The following is a 17,429-nucleotide window of genomic DNA, read 5'->3' on the forward strand; positions in this document are numbered from 1 at the left end:
TCTTGCATATGGAATTAGAAGAATGCAGGAGGCCATGAACCCCAAGGCTTGCAGTATTTGCTTTGCAGATAGTAGGGTTTTTGTGGCCACTTATTTGAAGTAGGATGTCAGATGAATCTGTTTCTCTGGCGTGAGGAATGCCATCTGGGAAGTTGTATTCAAGCTTGCTCCCAGGAATATAATTTGTTGACAGGGTACCAGGTGCGATTTCTTTTCATTTATGGTGTACCCCAGACAAGTCAGCATTCTTTGTATAAAGGCCAGATGATTCAAAAGTATGTCCTGGCTTTCTGCCTGAATCAGACAATCATCCAGGTATGGGTATATTTGAATATTTCTTTGTCTGCAAAATGCAATTACTGGAGCTAGACACTTTGTGAATACCCTGGGCTCAGTAGATAAGCCAAAGGGCAGTGCAGAGAACTGATAATGCGTGTAGCCTGCTTTGAAGCATAGGTATCTTCTGCAAGATTCCCTGATAGGGATGTGCAGGTATGCTTCTTTTAAATCTAATGTTGCCAACCAAGCATCCTTACCTAGCACAGGAAGCAACTGGTGAAGAGTCAGCATCTTGAATTCCGGAATCACCAAAAAGGTGTTTAGAGTAGAAAGGTCCAGGATAGGACGTCGTGAATTGTCTTTTCTGGGTACCAGTTAAAGTCTTGAATAGAAACCTTGTCCCTTTTCCTCTTCTGGTACCAACTAAATAGCCCCCATGTTTAAGAGGGAAAGTACTTGCTTTTGAGCCTCTGCCCACTGATTTGAGGGTAGATCTGGCCACCTGCTTGGTGTTGGTAAAGTGTGGAAGTGAAATCTGTATCCTTGGGACACTATATTTAAAACCCATTTGTCCTGGGTTATGAGTTTCCAGTTTTTGGCTTATAGACCAATCTTTCTGCCTAAAGGAGCATTCAGTTGAGAAGTGCTTGGAAGTTTTAAAAGCAAGTCATTGAGAAAGTTTTCCACAGGGGGGTCTTACTACTCCCAGATTTGGATGCGGAAGCCCCCCACTGCTTAGTTTTGTGCGTACCCTGTGACTGAAATCTGTGGTTTCTGCTGTGTCTGGGTTTGGATTGAGAAGATCTGGAAGGGGACGGAAAGGACCAATTCTTAGAGGGCCAGTGCCTACTAAATCTTGGAGGCTGAACTTGTAAAAAATCTTTCACAGTTTGCATAGATTTAGCTTTATCTTCCATCTTTTTAAGAACTTCCTCAGCTTTGTTGCCAAACAGGCAGTCCTGATTTAAGGAAGCATCCAGTAGTTTAGCTTTAAAATGATCAGGCAAAGATTGCTGCTTAAGCCAAGCATGCCTTCTGAGTACTGACCCAGTGACAGCAGCCCTGCAAGAGGCTTCTAAAGAATCAAATCCACATTGCAAAGTATGTTTTCCAACCTGTTCAGCAGAATGCATTAAATCCTGTAATTCTTTATTTTCAGCACGGTCAGGAATCAACATCATTTTCTGTTTAAGCAATCCAATAACATGTTGATGACACTTTAACATATGAAACTGACAGTTTTAGGTCCTAATGACCAAGGTTGCAGAAGTGTAAACCTTCTTATCCCATCTATCCAGCACCCTGGAATCTCTATCAGAAGGGGTAGGATTTTTAGCAGTAGAAGCCTTAATGCCCTTTGGTCCCTGTGAAATAGTCTCTGGATCAACAATAGGATTTTTAAAAAAGAACTTGTGAGAGTCAGGGACCCTGTAATATCTATCAGGTTTTCTGGGAGCAGGAGGCAAAGAATCACGGGCCAAACTAGATTTCGAAAAGGCATCATCAACAATGTCTAGTATTGTAGGAATAGCTAAAGGCCTATGCTGAGGCAGGAGTAAGAAATCCCTAAGCCTCTTTTTAGAATCAGAAAAATCCTGGTTTTCCCAGTGAAAATGCTCCCTTAAAAGTGGTCAAGGTTTCGCCAAAAGAAAAATCCTCTGGAGGAGAAGCAGAGGGAATACAGCCCTCTGCATCAGAATCCTCATAAGTAGATAAGGGTAAATCCAGATCATCAGAAGAATCAGAAAAATCAGAATCCTGATTAGAGGATTCATAAACAAACTCAGTCCTAGGTCTCTTGGAAGGGGGGGGTGGCTTCCCCTGATTAGAGGTATAAGATCTTCAGCCATTCTTATTGTTTGTTTTTTAGGCATAGAGGCCTGTGCATGTGGCCTGGGCTTCGGTTTCTTAGGCATGGTTCGAGGTTTAGGCCTTAAAAAAAGAAGGAGGCATCGGTTTAACTTGCAAATCTGTAGGCCTGAATACACCCTCAGAAGCCGGTGCCTGCACAGCAGCTCCAGACCCATCCAAGGTAGAGACATCCGCAGGTTCCACAGTTGAAGCATCTCACGGCATACTGGACTCCAAATGGGTCTCAGTAGAGCCCTGTGAATCAGACGTAGCGGGTATCAGGGGCTGCGAAAGTGCCTCACTGAGTACCAGTGAACTGGTGACTGGCTTAGAAGCATCGTCAGCAGTTTTGGACCTAGGCGGCCTATCTCTGTCTTTATTTTTGCATTTTTTTAGAATACCGGTAGTCCGATGGCTAACCAATGACATTTCAGGATAACTGAACCAAGAACCAAAATATTTAGAGGCGAAAATATACAGACGACAGACAGTGTGTTGATTAAATAAGGCACAAAACCGACAGCAAGGTACGCTGTGGTCAGGGCCTAGGCAAGGAATACAATACGAATTAAAATCTTTGTGAGGTATTTGTTTTCCACAAGAAATGCAGTTATTAACTTTTACTGACATCGGTAAGGAGCAAGAAAAAGTTTCCCCAATGGGGTATTTAGCTTTTAGTTGAAGACTTAGGTTCTGAAACTCGAAAACGAAAATTTCAGGAGTCGGCCGACCGGCACTTGCGAACTGCTTCTGCTTCAGGCACTGCACGGCAAGAAAGACGGATGTAATGGCGTCGGCTGCATGTTTTATACCCGTGATGACCTGATGTCACGGAAGAAGAGACAGCAACCGATGCATGTCCCAAGACTTTGGTAATCAGGCCGACTGAGGGCTCCTGCAAACAGATAGCCCAAATGTAATGACTGCAACAGTGAAACATGAAGAACATCTTCCTCAGAAGCCGGTGCCTGCATAGTGGCTCCAGCCTCATCCAAGGTAGACACAACCGCAGGTTCCATAGTCAAAGAAGAGTCTCGCAGCATACCAGACTCCGAACAGGTCTCGGTAGCTCCTCACTGGGTACCGGTGAGCTGGCGACTAGCTTAACGGAAGTGTTGTTGGCAGTTTTGGACCTATGCGGGCTGTCTCTGTCTTTATACTTACATTTTTTTCAGACGATCGGTAGTTGGATGGCTTACCAAAGCCATTTTGGAATACGGAGATCGAGAGTGTAAGTATTTAGCTACAATAAGGGCCCAATGACGTATAGTTCTGGCATCAAGAAACTTGGAGAAGAGGTAGGGACTAAGAGTGGTTATACAGGATTACAGGAAATACAAGACAATTGAGTCTTGTGACCATTTATACCTTGCCAGTACCCACTATCAGACTGAACCTTATCTTTTGAGGAAGGCCAGGGATCATTTTGTCAATACCCATTCAATTGTCCACTTCCCATTTTATGGAAGATAATATATCACATTGGCTAATTTGCATTAGGGATCTATTAGTGAGGTGGGAGAGGTGCTGTGCAATAAACCTATCTCTCCACCTTGTTTTATTTATCTGGTAGAGAAGATTTAGATCCCTTGTTCTGGTTATTCAATTTGTGGAGATACAAAAGATCCTGGACTACTGGGTCCCTAATGACTTAGAAAGCAGCTCATAGATCTCCCCTCCGGAGTCTATAAGACACTGAATAAATAAGACAGTGCTTCCAGTCTTTTCTCTTAGGTTAGGGTTTTTGAACCAGTGATCTTCTTAGTTATGAACCACTGAGGTCTTTCTAGTTGTTTGATGCATCTAGTGAAGTATATCATAACAGAGGGTGTTGTATTTAGTTACTGGGCTAACCAATGTTGAACATAATGGGATAATGCCCTGTTTCTAAAAAATATCCCCTTAGAGATCAGCTGCTCTAAGTATAAGAACTTTCTGAATATTGTCATTACGTGATGATCAAAGGAGAGGGATATATTTACCCAGGTACCAAGGTCTCTAACAATGGAAAAAAACAGATTCATAAACACCCAAGAGTCTGAAATAACCCCACCAAAATCTTTCAAGAATCAAACCAAATCAAGTAGCTTTAAAATTCTTAAGCATCTGAGTATGTTAGACTATTTATAATTTCCTCAATTTCAAAACTAGAAATTTGCTGGAATACAACTTCTGATAACCAGACTCAAATATGAACACCCTTTAATTACCCTTAATTCTGCCTATAATGCAGGAAAACTTCAAATAGTATTTAACTGCAGCATGGGACTGTCTTGTTAAAGAAACTGAAAAAGAACAGATTTATTTCAGCATATAGCTGATACGTCTCTCTGTAAATGTTTTGCAGATAATGGACTGCATTACACCAAAGAAAAGTGTCTTTTGTATATGCAATACAAAATAATTCAGGAATTTTTGCAGTCTTATTTTGTAAAAAAATGTGCTCCTGATTTATCTTTAAATAAAACTTAACACAAACCCCAATGTTGACCTCTTGACTGCAAACCAACTATCCAAGAGATCCCAGGTTGTTAAAGTTGCTTGTACAGACTATGAATGTAAAATTGGAATGAGTGGTGGGCTACAGGGATACACGCTACGCCCTCTCTTTTTTAGCATTTATTTTACAGACATGAAGCTAATATCCCAAAAGTGTAGTTGAGCATGTTTGCTGATGACTGCAAGCTGCATACTGTTATCCACTCATTCAGTGATGCTAAACAGCCCTAGCAAGGGTTGGAATGTGCACATACTTGGTATATTCAACACAGTCTAAAGTTAAATTAAAGAAGTGTAACAAAGTATCATTGGCAAGAAAGCTATTTCCACCTCATATACCATAAATGATACTCCTCTTCAGACACAGGGGGTCACATGAGACCTGAGTACTTTTGCTGACAACTCTCTCCCATTCAATCATTGTGCATCCACTATAGTCAGAAAACCCTTCTACGTGTAACAGTTAATTACCAAGGGAGCATCTTTGAGAGACAAGGAAGTCATCCTACCCCTGTATTCTTCCCTTATCAGACCTATCATTCAATGCAGTGGCCTTTTTGGTATGTATAAATGCAAGCATATTGCTCAGCTGAAAAGGCCCCAAAAGATTTCTAACCAAGAAAATTAAGAATCTTAAATTCTTTGACTATCCTGAAAGATTACCACGACTCTCCTTATATTCAATAACCTACCAGATGTTACAAGATGATTTATATCTAGCTTTTTTTGAGCCATGAAAGACTCAGTCCTACATGACCTCCTATTTCTTTGGAAGACCAGTACCTCTACAATCAGCCACACTACAGACCAAAAGCAAAACATAAACAAGACTAGGTGGAGGGTATTAAAACAGCATATTCCCATCCTGTGACATAAGTCGGCTATTAAGACAGCATATTCCCATCCTGTGACATAAGACGGCTATTAAGACAGCATATTCCCATCCTGTGACATAAGTCGGCTATTAAGACAGCATATTCTTATCCTGTGACATAAGACGGCTATTAAGACAGCATATTCCCATCCTGTGACATAAGTCGGCTATTAAGACAGCATATTCCCATCTTGTGACATAAGTCGGCTATTAAGACAGCATATTCCCATCCAGTGACATAAGTCGACTATTAAGACAGCATATTCCCATCCTGGGACATGACGGCTATTAAGACAGCATATTCCCATCCTGTGACATAAGTCGGCTATTAAGACAGCATATTCCCATCCTGTAACATAAGTCGGCTATTAAGACAGCATATTCCCATCCAGTGACATAAGTCAGCTATTAAGACAGCATATTCCCATCCTGGGACATAAGACAGCTATTAAGACAGCATATTCCCATCCTGTGACATAAGTCGGCTATTAAGACAGCATATTCCCATCCTGTGACATAAGACGGCTATTAAGACAGCATATTCCCATCGGGTGACATAAGTCGGCTATTAAGACAGCATATTCCCATCCTGGGACATAAATAGGCTATTAAGACAGCATATTCCCATCCTGTGACATAAGTAGACTATTAAGACAGCATATTCCCATCCCGGGACATAAATAGGCTATTAAGACAGCATATTCCCATCCTGTGACATAAGTAGGCTATTAAGACAGCATATTCCCATCGGGTGACATAAGTAGGCTATTAAGACAGCATATTCCCATCCCGGGACATAAATAGGCTATTAAGACAGCATATTCCCATCCTGGGACATAAGTATGCTATTAAGACAGCATATTCCCATCGGGTGACATAAGTCAGCTATTAAGACAGTATATTCCCATCTGGTGACATAAGTTGGCTATTAAGACAGCATATTCCCATCCTGGGACATAAGTAGGCTATTAAGACAGCATATTCCCATCCTGGGACATAAGTAGGCTATTAAGACAGCATATTCCCATCCTGGGACATAAGTCGGCTATTAAGACAGCATATTCCCATCCTGGGACATAAGTCGGCTATTAAGACAGCATATTCCCATCCTGTGACACAAGTAGGCTATTAAGACAGCATATTCCCATCCTGGGACATAAGTAGGCTATTAAGACAGCATATTCCCATCGGGTGACATAAGTAGGCGATTAAGACAGCATATTCCCATCCTGGGACATAAGTAGGCGATTAAGACAGCATATTCCCATCCTGTGACTTAAGTAGGCTATTAAGACAGCATATTCCCATCCTGGGACATAAGTAGGCGATTAAGACAGCATATTCCCATCCTGTGACACAAGTAGGAGTTAAGACAGCATATTCCCATCCTGTGACATAAGAAGGCGATTAAGACAGCATATTCCCATCCTGTGACATAAGTAGGCAATTAAGACAGCATATTCCCATCCTGTGACATAAGTAGGCGATTAAGACAGCATATTCCCATCCTGGGACATAAGTCGGCTATTAAGACAGCATATTCCCATCCTGGGACATAAGTAGGTGATTAAGACAGCATATTCCCATCCTGGGACATAAGTCGGCTATTAAGACAGCATATTCCCATCCTGTGACATAAGTAGGCGATTAAGACAGCATATTGCCATCCTGTGACATAAGTAGGCGATTAAGACAGCATATTCCCATCCTGTGACATAAGTACCACTTTGACTACCTTTAGTGGCAGTTTTGATGACTGGAAGGGCAGATACAAAATGTACACCTGTCTCATCATGTAAGGCCCTGCTTGACTAGGAAGGTAAGCAGTATTAAATGTGTTAACAACATCAGTAAAAATTTTAAAGTTTACTAAGCATCTTATGGTCCATGTGATTACTTACCTAGGATTATTCTTATGTTCCTAATCTTCAAACATATAGGTAGAGTTTTCTGTTCCTCCACCCTCATCCCCTTTTTTGATCTTTGTCTCCTGCCTTTTCTGTTATGATGCAATATATTTGTTTTTAATATAAACGGGTGCACATGGAATTTGCATATGTCATCTATTTAACAGTACAGTTTTAATAGTTATGTTTTATGAAACATACCTAGATAGCACTATATCTGTCATTCTATAGGGGATAAAGTGTGTGTCCGCAAAGAAAGAAATGGTCAAATAACCACCTGCTTTGCCATGGATTGTCTATGTGATTTACCCCTTGGTTTTTACATACTGGCAAAACTTTGCTAGCCCATTGTGCCTTTTTAGGGAGATTTCATCTGATGGACATCCCAACACACCATACTACAATTTGGATAAAATGAAAGAGGTCCAGGCTGCATGCCAGAAGCCTAAACAACAAAATCTCTGAATATGAGATATTCCTTAACTTTGAAGACATCAGCATTTGTGTAATTACAGAAACATGGCTCCATTGTAACAGTAGCATACTCTGCATTCCACGGTACAATGCTTATGATACATTCAGATCTACCAATAACTGTATGGGATTATCTATGGTTATTCATAACTCCACCAGGTTTCACATGATACAAATAAAGAACTGGTTAACATCCTAGTTACTCCCAATAAAAGTAATTACCATATTATTGCCATTTATAGATCACCATCTATGAGTCTTTTTGAATAAGCAAAATACCTTAACCCAGTTACAACACTTAGCAGTCAAACCAAATACCTTTGTTATGGGTGATTTGAACTATCCATGCATATAATTATAGGATCATTGGAGGTTACTAGGCTAATGGCCCTAGAGCCTTTTTAAGCCTAGCCACTCATGCCCCAATTTTTTCAATTATCAATGCCCATGGGCTAGAACAGCTTTGGTATATGCCTGTGCCTTAGGTCATCTACAAACTGTCCCTGTCCATAAGGACCATCCACTGGTCCAAACTACATTTGAATATGCTTAAGGAAGAGCTCTGTTTCACATGACTGGGAAGCCTGTTCCAGGGGTAATCTCTGAGACACATACTTCCCCCTCCAATGTATTTGTTTATGTCACAGATGAGGTTTCGATCTGCTGCTTGTTTTGCAAATGTGTTGCAGATCTATGAGGTCTAGATTGGACAATGCCTTGTAGGTTCATAGGTTGGTACCAGGCTATCGGCCCTAGGGCCTATACAAGCCTAGCCATAACAATTTCCTGGCTATTTCTTCCCACACTATTTACTTTTCTGGACCCCTGTCTAGCAGGGCGACTGACGTGATCCCCGGGGTGAATTTCCTTTCTCCCATCCAATCGTCAAGGTTCCTTTTGAAGAGGGCCAAAGAGGCGCTCTTCTTGACATGTCTATTCCAGAGTCTGGGGAGTCTTTGGGTCAGGAACCTATCCCTCCAACATGTTTTGTTTATTGTGATGACAAGGTTTAGATCCCTGGAGCATGTGGCTCTGACGGATTGGGATTTCTTTAAGTGTAGCTTGTCCAACAGCTCTGGGTTGACATGGCCTTGTATGTTAAGCAGAGATCGCCTCTGAGGAGATGACATGCAACAGAGTATAGTTGGAGTTTTTTAAGGCGCTCAACATAGGGCATCTGCTTTTGGCCTGTGATTCTTTTAGTGAGGCATTTCTGTGGCCTTTCCAGTTGTTGCAAATGTCTTGAGAGGTACATACCAAATGGGATGCTGTATTCTATAATGGGTCTAATGAGGGATGAGTACAGTGGGACAGGTTAGGCATAGATCGGCCCTCAGTAGTCTGTAGGTGACTGAGTACAGGGACAGGACTTTGAGGCAGTCTACATAAGACATATTATTTACACCCTTTATTCTTTTAGTGAGGAACATCTGTGGCCACTCTAGCTGTTGATGCCTGGTCAGGTGCATGCTGAAGGGTACAATGTACTCGATTATTGGTCTAATGAGGCCTGAGTACAGTGGGACTATGATATCCTTTGATCTGGATGCTATACCCTTACTTCTAGTTGCACCAGGTAGAAGGATTTTCTCACTACCATAGACACATGGTCATCAAAGTTTATGTTAACTGTCAACCTGAGTTGTCAAGTCCCTTACTACTGGGTCTACTCTTAGGGGAGCATTATCACTGCTGTAATTTGAAGGGGTGGTCTTCTTCCCAAAGGGAATAATTATGCAATTTTTGTATTGAGTTTTAGGTCATGGTTCTGGCACCATTTATTGCCTGTATCAGACCTTCCTGGAGGATATCTACATCTTTGGGGGATTCAGTGATTACAACTAGTTTGCAGTCACCAGCAAATTTGGGCAGCCGAAGGCCCTTTATATTTATTTTGACTTCAGAGAAGTATATTCCAAACAAGAGAGGTCCCAGTACCGAGCCCTGTGGGACACCATTAGTAAACAGCCTCTTGTAGAGGTCAAATCCCCCACCCTGACTTCATGTGTCCTATCTTTGAGTCATTTGACTATCCATCGGATGACGTGGGGATTTACACCTAAATTTGTGAGTTTGTCTACAATACCCAAGTGAGATACTGTGCCAAATACCTTTGCCAGGTCAAGGTAGGCAGTATGTAACATTTTGCCCTCTTTCACGGCTTTAGTGACCTTCTCGAAGAAGTCCACCAATTTAGTAGGCATGACCTGCCCTTCATGTAACCAAACTAGATGAGTCCAGAGTTTGAAGATTTCCTATGTCTTCATTTATCAGGTTCACAATAACTCTTTCCATGTCCTTGCATAAAAGACTAGTCAAACTTATTGGTCTGAAGTTCCCCGAGTCTGTTTGATTGTAGCGGAAAGACTGTTACAGTCCTCCATTCCCTGTTTTTGTTGTGTTTTGGGCACGCCCTTCCTACTTTTTTACATGATTTTCTTTCTTTTGCTGAGCAACCTATTTATCCTGTGGGTCCACCAAGGGGGCTTTTTTTTGGAATATGTCCTAAGTTTAGTACTGCTGTTTCAATGCAGTTATTTACATGTTGTATGGAGTTCTGTAAACACTTCTCCAAAGCCTACTGTGTTCTCTGAGTTTGAGGGGGGGGCTTGGAATTTAGCTGTGCCTTCACTTAACAAGGGGTAGATAGCCTTGGAAAAGTTCTTAAAAGTTCTGTGGTTTGCTGAGCGTTCAGGCTTTAAATTTATTTCAAAGTTGACCACTTTGTGATCTGATCTGACCAATGAGGATGTTACACAAGGTGGGGGTGCAATTTTCCCCCATATTTGTGAGTACCAGATCCAGGATACTTGCACCCCTAATAGGTGTGCAGTCTAGCTGTTCCAGGCTGTTTGTACTGAAAAAATTCATGAATCCTTGAGCTGGCAGATTAGTGGTTGTTTATGTATCCCAGTTTATGGTGGGATAGTTGAAATCACCCATGAATTTGGTATTGAGCTGAACTGCGAGAGACTCCAGTACATTCAAGTATGTGGTATGTCTATCCTGGGTCACGGACGGGGACCTATAGCTAAGCAAGGATATGGTATTGGACTTTACGTAAGGTTAGTTTGACATGGAGTAACTCAAGCATGTCATATTTTTTGACTAATGTTTAGATGTAGATTGATACATATCCACCTCTTGTAGCTGGTCTAAATGTGTGGAGAGCATTATAAACTTGTACTGCTGGGGTGCCTTCCGCAGTAACTGCACAAATGTTAACACTCTCCAGGGTCTGGAGTATTTCACTTCAGCAAACTGTCTCCCTACCATGCAGCGATGTTACTCTTCTTCATCATGCCCCCACAAACATTTCTCCAAATCCCACAGACCTGTTTTTACCCTTTCCCTGGTCAATTCTAACCACCTGTCTGTGATCTCGTCTATGAAAACCTACTCTGTAGCTCCCTAATAAATCCTCTACATTCAGAGATGACTCCAAAAACAGCTGTTTACAATTTATTGATCTTAATTGATGATCACAAACATTACAGATCTCTAAAAAACCTTGTAATTGAGGCTGCTGCCCTGTCTTGTGAATGTTACTCCCTCTTGGGTAGATGCATTGAGGAATCCCTACTAGATTCCAACATAGACATAGTGAAAACGTAGAACTAAACCTATATGATTGAACTGCATATCATGTCAAGAAATTGTTTAACAACAAAAACTTCCAGGCCATTGCTAAAAGATGTCCAGTTCCATCATTATAAAAGGGATTTAAAACTGGCAAACCTCTCAAACTTACCATTAGAAATATAAGGTCAAATATGAACTTGCAGTTGCAACTAAATCAAAAGATGACCACAAAGCTATTACAGGAAGCTTAGGAGTAACCAACAATTCCATACTGAATTTATCTCTAATAGTACATCCTTCTCTGACTGTAAGAATGTCGCCGATATTCTCATGGACAAATTCTCTTCCAGCTTCACTCCAGCCATCACTCCCCCTCTCTTCCCCCCATTTCCCCTCAAGTTCCTGCTCATGAGATCAATTTGGAGCAACTCTTTCTGTTACTTTCCAGAATTAAAAACATTATTTCCATGAGTCCTGACAAGATCCCTGAGTGTTTACTCAGAAATGTAAAGTCCCACAGAGCAAAACCCCTCTATCAACTCTTCAGCCTGAGTCTCTACGCTGGTAAAAAAAATATAACAAAACATGTTAACATTTAACAAGGGACTACAGTTTATCTAATCTGTAGAAAAAATTATAGCAGATTCTACATTCCTGTATAATTCACCAGCCTAAGTCAAATGGATTGTAATTTTCTGCTATTAGAAAAGTGCATAACAATATTGTAGTGCATGAAGCACCATGATTATGCTAAAAAATGGTTAAATAATATCATGGGTATGCGCACCTTTAGCACAAGACCCAAACATAATAGCATTTTCAAAGGTGTGCAACAAATGTTACATACTCGCTAAGTGCTGCTATGGTCTGGTATCAGGGAAAGGATGTTCCTTCACTCTTCGACTGTCCCTGAATATCTTTCCTTGTACATTTGTGTAAGTTTATAGCTATCAATTGGTAAGTAGCTCATTTAAAGTAGGATAGTACTTAAAAACTGTCACTGAAGTTTATAGATATCGATTGGTAAGTAGCTCATTTAAATTAGGCTAGTACTTAAAAACTGTCACTGAAGTTTATAGATATCGATTGGTAAGTACCTCATTTAAATTAGGCTAGTACTTAAAAACTGTCACTGAAGTTTATAGATATCGATTGGTAAGTAGCTCATTTAAATTAGGATAGTACTTAAAAACTGTCACTGAAGTTTAGATATCAATTGGTAAGTAGCTCATTTAAATTAGGATAGTACTTAAAAACTGCCACTGAAGTTTATAGATATCGATTGGTAAGTAGCTCATTTAAATTAGGGTAGTACTTAAAAACTGTCACTGAAGTTTATAGATATCGATTGGTAAGTAGCTCATTTAAATTAGGATAGTACTTAAAAACTGTCACTGAAGTTTATAGATATCAATTGGTAAGTAGCTCATTTAAATTAGGATAGTACTTAAAAACTGTCACTGAAGTTTATAGATATCGATTGGTAAGTAGCTCATTTAAATTAGGATAGTACTTAAAAACTGTCACTGAAGTTTATAGATATCAATTGGTAAGTAGCTCATTTAAATTAGGATAGTACTTAAAAACTGTCACTGAAGTTTATAGATATCGATTGGTAAGTAGCTCATTTAAATTAGGATAGTACTTAAAAACTGTCACTGAAGTTTATAGATATCAATTGGTAAGTAGCTCATTTAAATTAGGATAGTACTTAAAAACTGTCACTGAAGTTTATAGATATCGATTGGTAAGTAGCTCATTTAAATTAGGCTAGTACTTAAAAACTGTCACTGAAGTTTATAGACATCAATTGGTAAGTAGCTCATTTAAATTAGGATAGTACTTAAAAACTGTCACTGAAGTTTATAGACATCAATTGGTAAGTAGCTCATTTAAATTAGGATAGTACTTAAAAAATGTCACTGAAGTTTATAGATATCGATTGGTAAGTAGCTCATTTAAATTAGGATAGTACTTAAAAACTGTCACTGAAGTTTATAGATATCGATTGGTAAGTAGCTCATTTAAATTAGGATAGCACTTAAAAACTGTCACTGAAGTTTATAGATATCGATTGGTAAGTAGCTCATTTAAATTAGGCTAGTACTTAAAAACTGTCACTGAAGTTTATAGATTTCGATTGGTAAGTAGCTCATTTAAATTAGGATAGTACTTAAAAACTGTCACTGAAGTTTATAGACATCGATTGGTAAGTAGCTCATTTAAATTAGGATAGTACTTAAAAACTGTCACTGAAGTTTATAGATATCGATTGGTAAGTAGCTCATTTAAATTAGGCTAGTACTTAAAAACTGTCACTGAAGTTTATAGATATCAATTGGTAAGTAGCTCATTTAAAGTAGGATAGTACTTAAAAACTGTCACTGAAGTTTATAGATATCAATTGGTAAGTAGCTCATTTAAATTAGGATAGTACTTAAAAACTGTCACTGAAGTTTATAGATATCGATTGGTAAGTAGCTCATTTAAATTAGGATAGTACTTAAAAACTGTCACTGAAGTTTATAGATATCGATTGGTAAGTAGTTCATTTAAATTAGGATAGTACTTAAAAACTGTCACTGAAGTTTATAGATATCGACTGATAAGTAGCTCATTTAAATTAGGATAGTACTTAAAAACTGCCACTGAAGTTTATAGATATCAATTGGTAAGTAGCTCATTTAAATTAGGATAGTACTTAAAAACTGTCACTGAAGTTTATAGATATCAATTGGTAAGTAGCTCATTTAAATTAGGATAGTACTTAAAAACTGCCACTGAAGTTTATAGATATCGATTGGTAAATAGCTCATTTAAATTAGGATAGTACTTAAAAACTGTCACTGAAGTTTATAGATATCGATTGGTAAGTAGCTCATTTAAATTAGGATAGCACTTAAAAACTGTCACTGAAGTTTATAGATATCGATTGGTAAGTAGCTCATTTAAATTAGGCTAGTACTTAAAAACTGTCACTAAAGTTTATAGATATCGATTGGTAAGTAGCTCATTTAAATTAGGATAGCACTTAAAAACTGTCACTGAAGTTTATAGATATCGATTGGTAAGTAGCTCATTTAAATTAGGCTAGTACTTAAAAACTGTCACTGAAGTTTATAGATATCGATTGGTAAGTAGCTCATTTAAATTAGGATAGTACTTAAAAACTGTCACTGAAGTTTATAGATATCGATTGGTAAGTAGCTCATTTAAATTAGGATAGTACTTAAAAACTGTCACTGAAGTTTATAGATATCGATTGGTAAATAGCTCATTTAAATTAGGATAGTACTTAAAAACTGTCACTGAAGTTTATAGATATCGATTGGTAAGTTGCTCATTTAAATTAGGATAGTAGTTAAAAACTGTCACTGAAGTTTATAGATATCGATTGGTAAGTAGCTCATTTAAATTAGGATAGTACTTAAAAACTGTCACTGAAGTTTATAGATATCGATTGGTAAGTAGCTCATTTAAATTAGGATAGTACTTAAAAACTGTCACTGAAGTTTATAGATATCAATTGGTAAGTAGCTCATTTAAATTAGGCTAGTACTTAAAAACTGTCACTGAAGTTTATAGATATCGACTGATAAGTAGCTCATTTAAATTAGGATAGCACTTAAAAACTGTCACTGAAGTTTATAGATATCAATTGGTAAGTAGCTCATTTAAATTAGGCTAGTACTTAAAAACTGTCACTGAAGTTTATAGATATCGATTGGTAAGTAGCTCATTTAAATTAGGATAGTACTTAAAAACTGCCACTGAAGTTTATAGATATCAATTGGTAAGTAGCTCATTTAAATTAGGATAGTACTTAAAAACTGTCACTGAAGTTTATAGATATCGATTGGTAAGTAGCTCATTTAAATTAGGATAGTACTTAAAAAATGTCACTGAAGTTTATAGATATCGACTGATAAGTAGCTCATTTAAATTAGGATAGTACTTAAAAACTGTCACTGAAGTTTATAGATATCAATTGGTAAGTAGCTCATTTAAATTAGGATAGTACTTAAAAACTGTCACTGAAGTTTATAGATATCGATTGGTAAGTAGCTCATTTAAATTAGGATAGCACTTAAAAACTGCCACTGAAGTTTATAGATATCAATTGGTAAGTAGCTCATTTAAATTAGGATAGTACTTAAAAACTGTCACTGAAGTTTATAGATATCAATTGGTAAGTAGCTCATTTAAATTAGGATAGTACTTAAAAACTGTCACTGAAGTTTATAGATATCGATTGGTAAGTAGCTCATTTAAATTAGGCTAGTACTTAAAAACTGTCACTGAAGTTTATAGATATCGATTGGTAAGTAGCTCATTTAAATTAGGATAGTACTTAAAAACTGTCACTGAAGTTTATAGATATCAATTGGTAAGTAGCTCATTTAAAGTAGGATAGTACTTACAAAATGTCACTAAAGTTTATAGATATCGATTGGTAAGTAGCTCATTTAAATTAGGCTAGTACTTAAAAACTGTCACTGAAGTTTATAGACATCAATTGGTAAGTAGCTCATTTAAATTAGGCTAGTACTTAAAAACTGTCACTGAAGTTTATAGATATCGATTGGTAAGTAGCTCATTTAAAGTAGGATAGTACTTAAAAACTGTCACTGAAGTTTATAGATATCGATTGGTAAGTAGCTCATTTAAATTAGGATAGTACTTAAAAACTGTCACTAAAGTTTATAGATATCGATTGGTAAGTAGCTCATTTAAATTAGGATAGCACTTAAAAACTGTCACTGAAGTTTATAGATATCAGTTGGTAAGTAGCTCATTTAAATTAGGATAGCACTTAAAATCTGTCACTGAAGTTTATAGATATCAGTTGGTAAGTAGCTCATTTAAATTAGGATAGTACTTAAAAACTGTCACTGAAGTTTATAGATATTGATTGGTAAGTAGCTCATTTAAATTAGGATAGTACTTAAAAAATGTCACTGAAGTTTATAGATATCGATTGATAAGTACCTCATTTAAATTAGGATAGCACTTAAACACTGTCACTGAAGTTTATAGATATCGATTGGTAAGTAGCTTATTTAAATTAGGATAGTACTTAAAAAATGTCACTGAAGTTTATAGATATCGATTGATAAGTACCTCATTTAAATTAGGATAGCACTTAAACACTGTCACTGATTTTTTTCCTTACTGTCTCACTTCCAAAGCCAGTAAAACACTTTTGTTTTTTTTTTTTTTTTGTAACAGGTAGTACACGGAGTAGGTAAAACTCCACGTACTACAAAGAGTTTTTACCGGGTCTCGCCGATCATATCCCATTGTGAAGAACACATAATAACATGGTTATGATTGGAGATCCAGTCATAACCCTCTTTGTTACCACTTTCAGGCTTGTTATGATCTAGTCTGGCATGCATGGCAGACACTATACAACAGTGTTGGAAATGTCTGACAACCTTGAAATCTATAATTCACCTTGTACCGCCACAGTATAAAAAAATAAGTAAATAAATAAAACTATGGCATGGTTAAGTCTCTTACAGCTTTTAAAGTTATTGGTTGATCAGCGATATACTTCCCTTCTGGGAGTGGCAGTGCTAAGCGTATTACAACTCTCAAACTGTAAAACACTCCCTGGTTTTCCCCCTGTCACTGGTAATAAATACATCTGAACAGCTAGAACTCCACATACTGCAAAGAATGACTGTCAGATTTTGAAAATTATAACCAATATATTATGTGTTCTCAAAACAAATGTGAAGATTCACATATCAAGCCTCTCTTCACTCCTTTCTGGAAGTGAATTTCTTGACATTCATTTATTCAATACAAAATAAACTGGCTATGACTGGACACCCTTTCATAATTCTCTATGTATAGACGCTGCATTGCAAAACATTACTGAAAATCTGTATGAAATGTTGTACACATTATACTACTATAAGTGTGTTAGAAGGTGATAAAACATTTTACAAGTGGCT

At 37.9% G+C, this 17,429-nt stretch overlaps 1 protein-coding gene across 5 annotated transcripts in view; it reads right to left on the reverse strand.

Annotated features, from left to right (window-relative positions):
- Positions 1-17,429, reverse strand: part of CTTNBP2 (cortactin binding protein 2) — a 1,390,380-nt gene that overhangs the window by 211,024 nt on the left and 1,161,927 nt on the right. The window lies entirely within an intron of this gene.

The sequence above is a fragment of the Protopterus annectens genome, chromosome 11.part0, assembly GCF_019279795.1.
Source record: "Protopterus annectens isolate FY-2018-M chromosome 11.part0, PAN1.0, whole genome shotgun sequence".
In the NCBI taxonomy this organism is placed as follows: Eukaryota; Metazoa; Chordata; order Ceratodontiformes; family Protopteridae; genus Protopterus; species Protopterus annectens.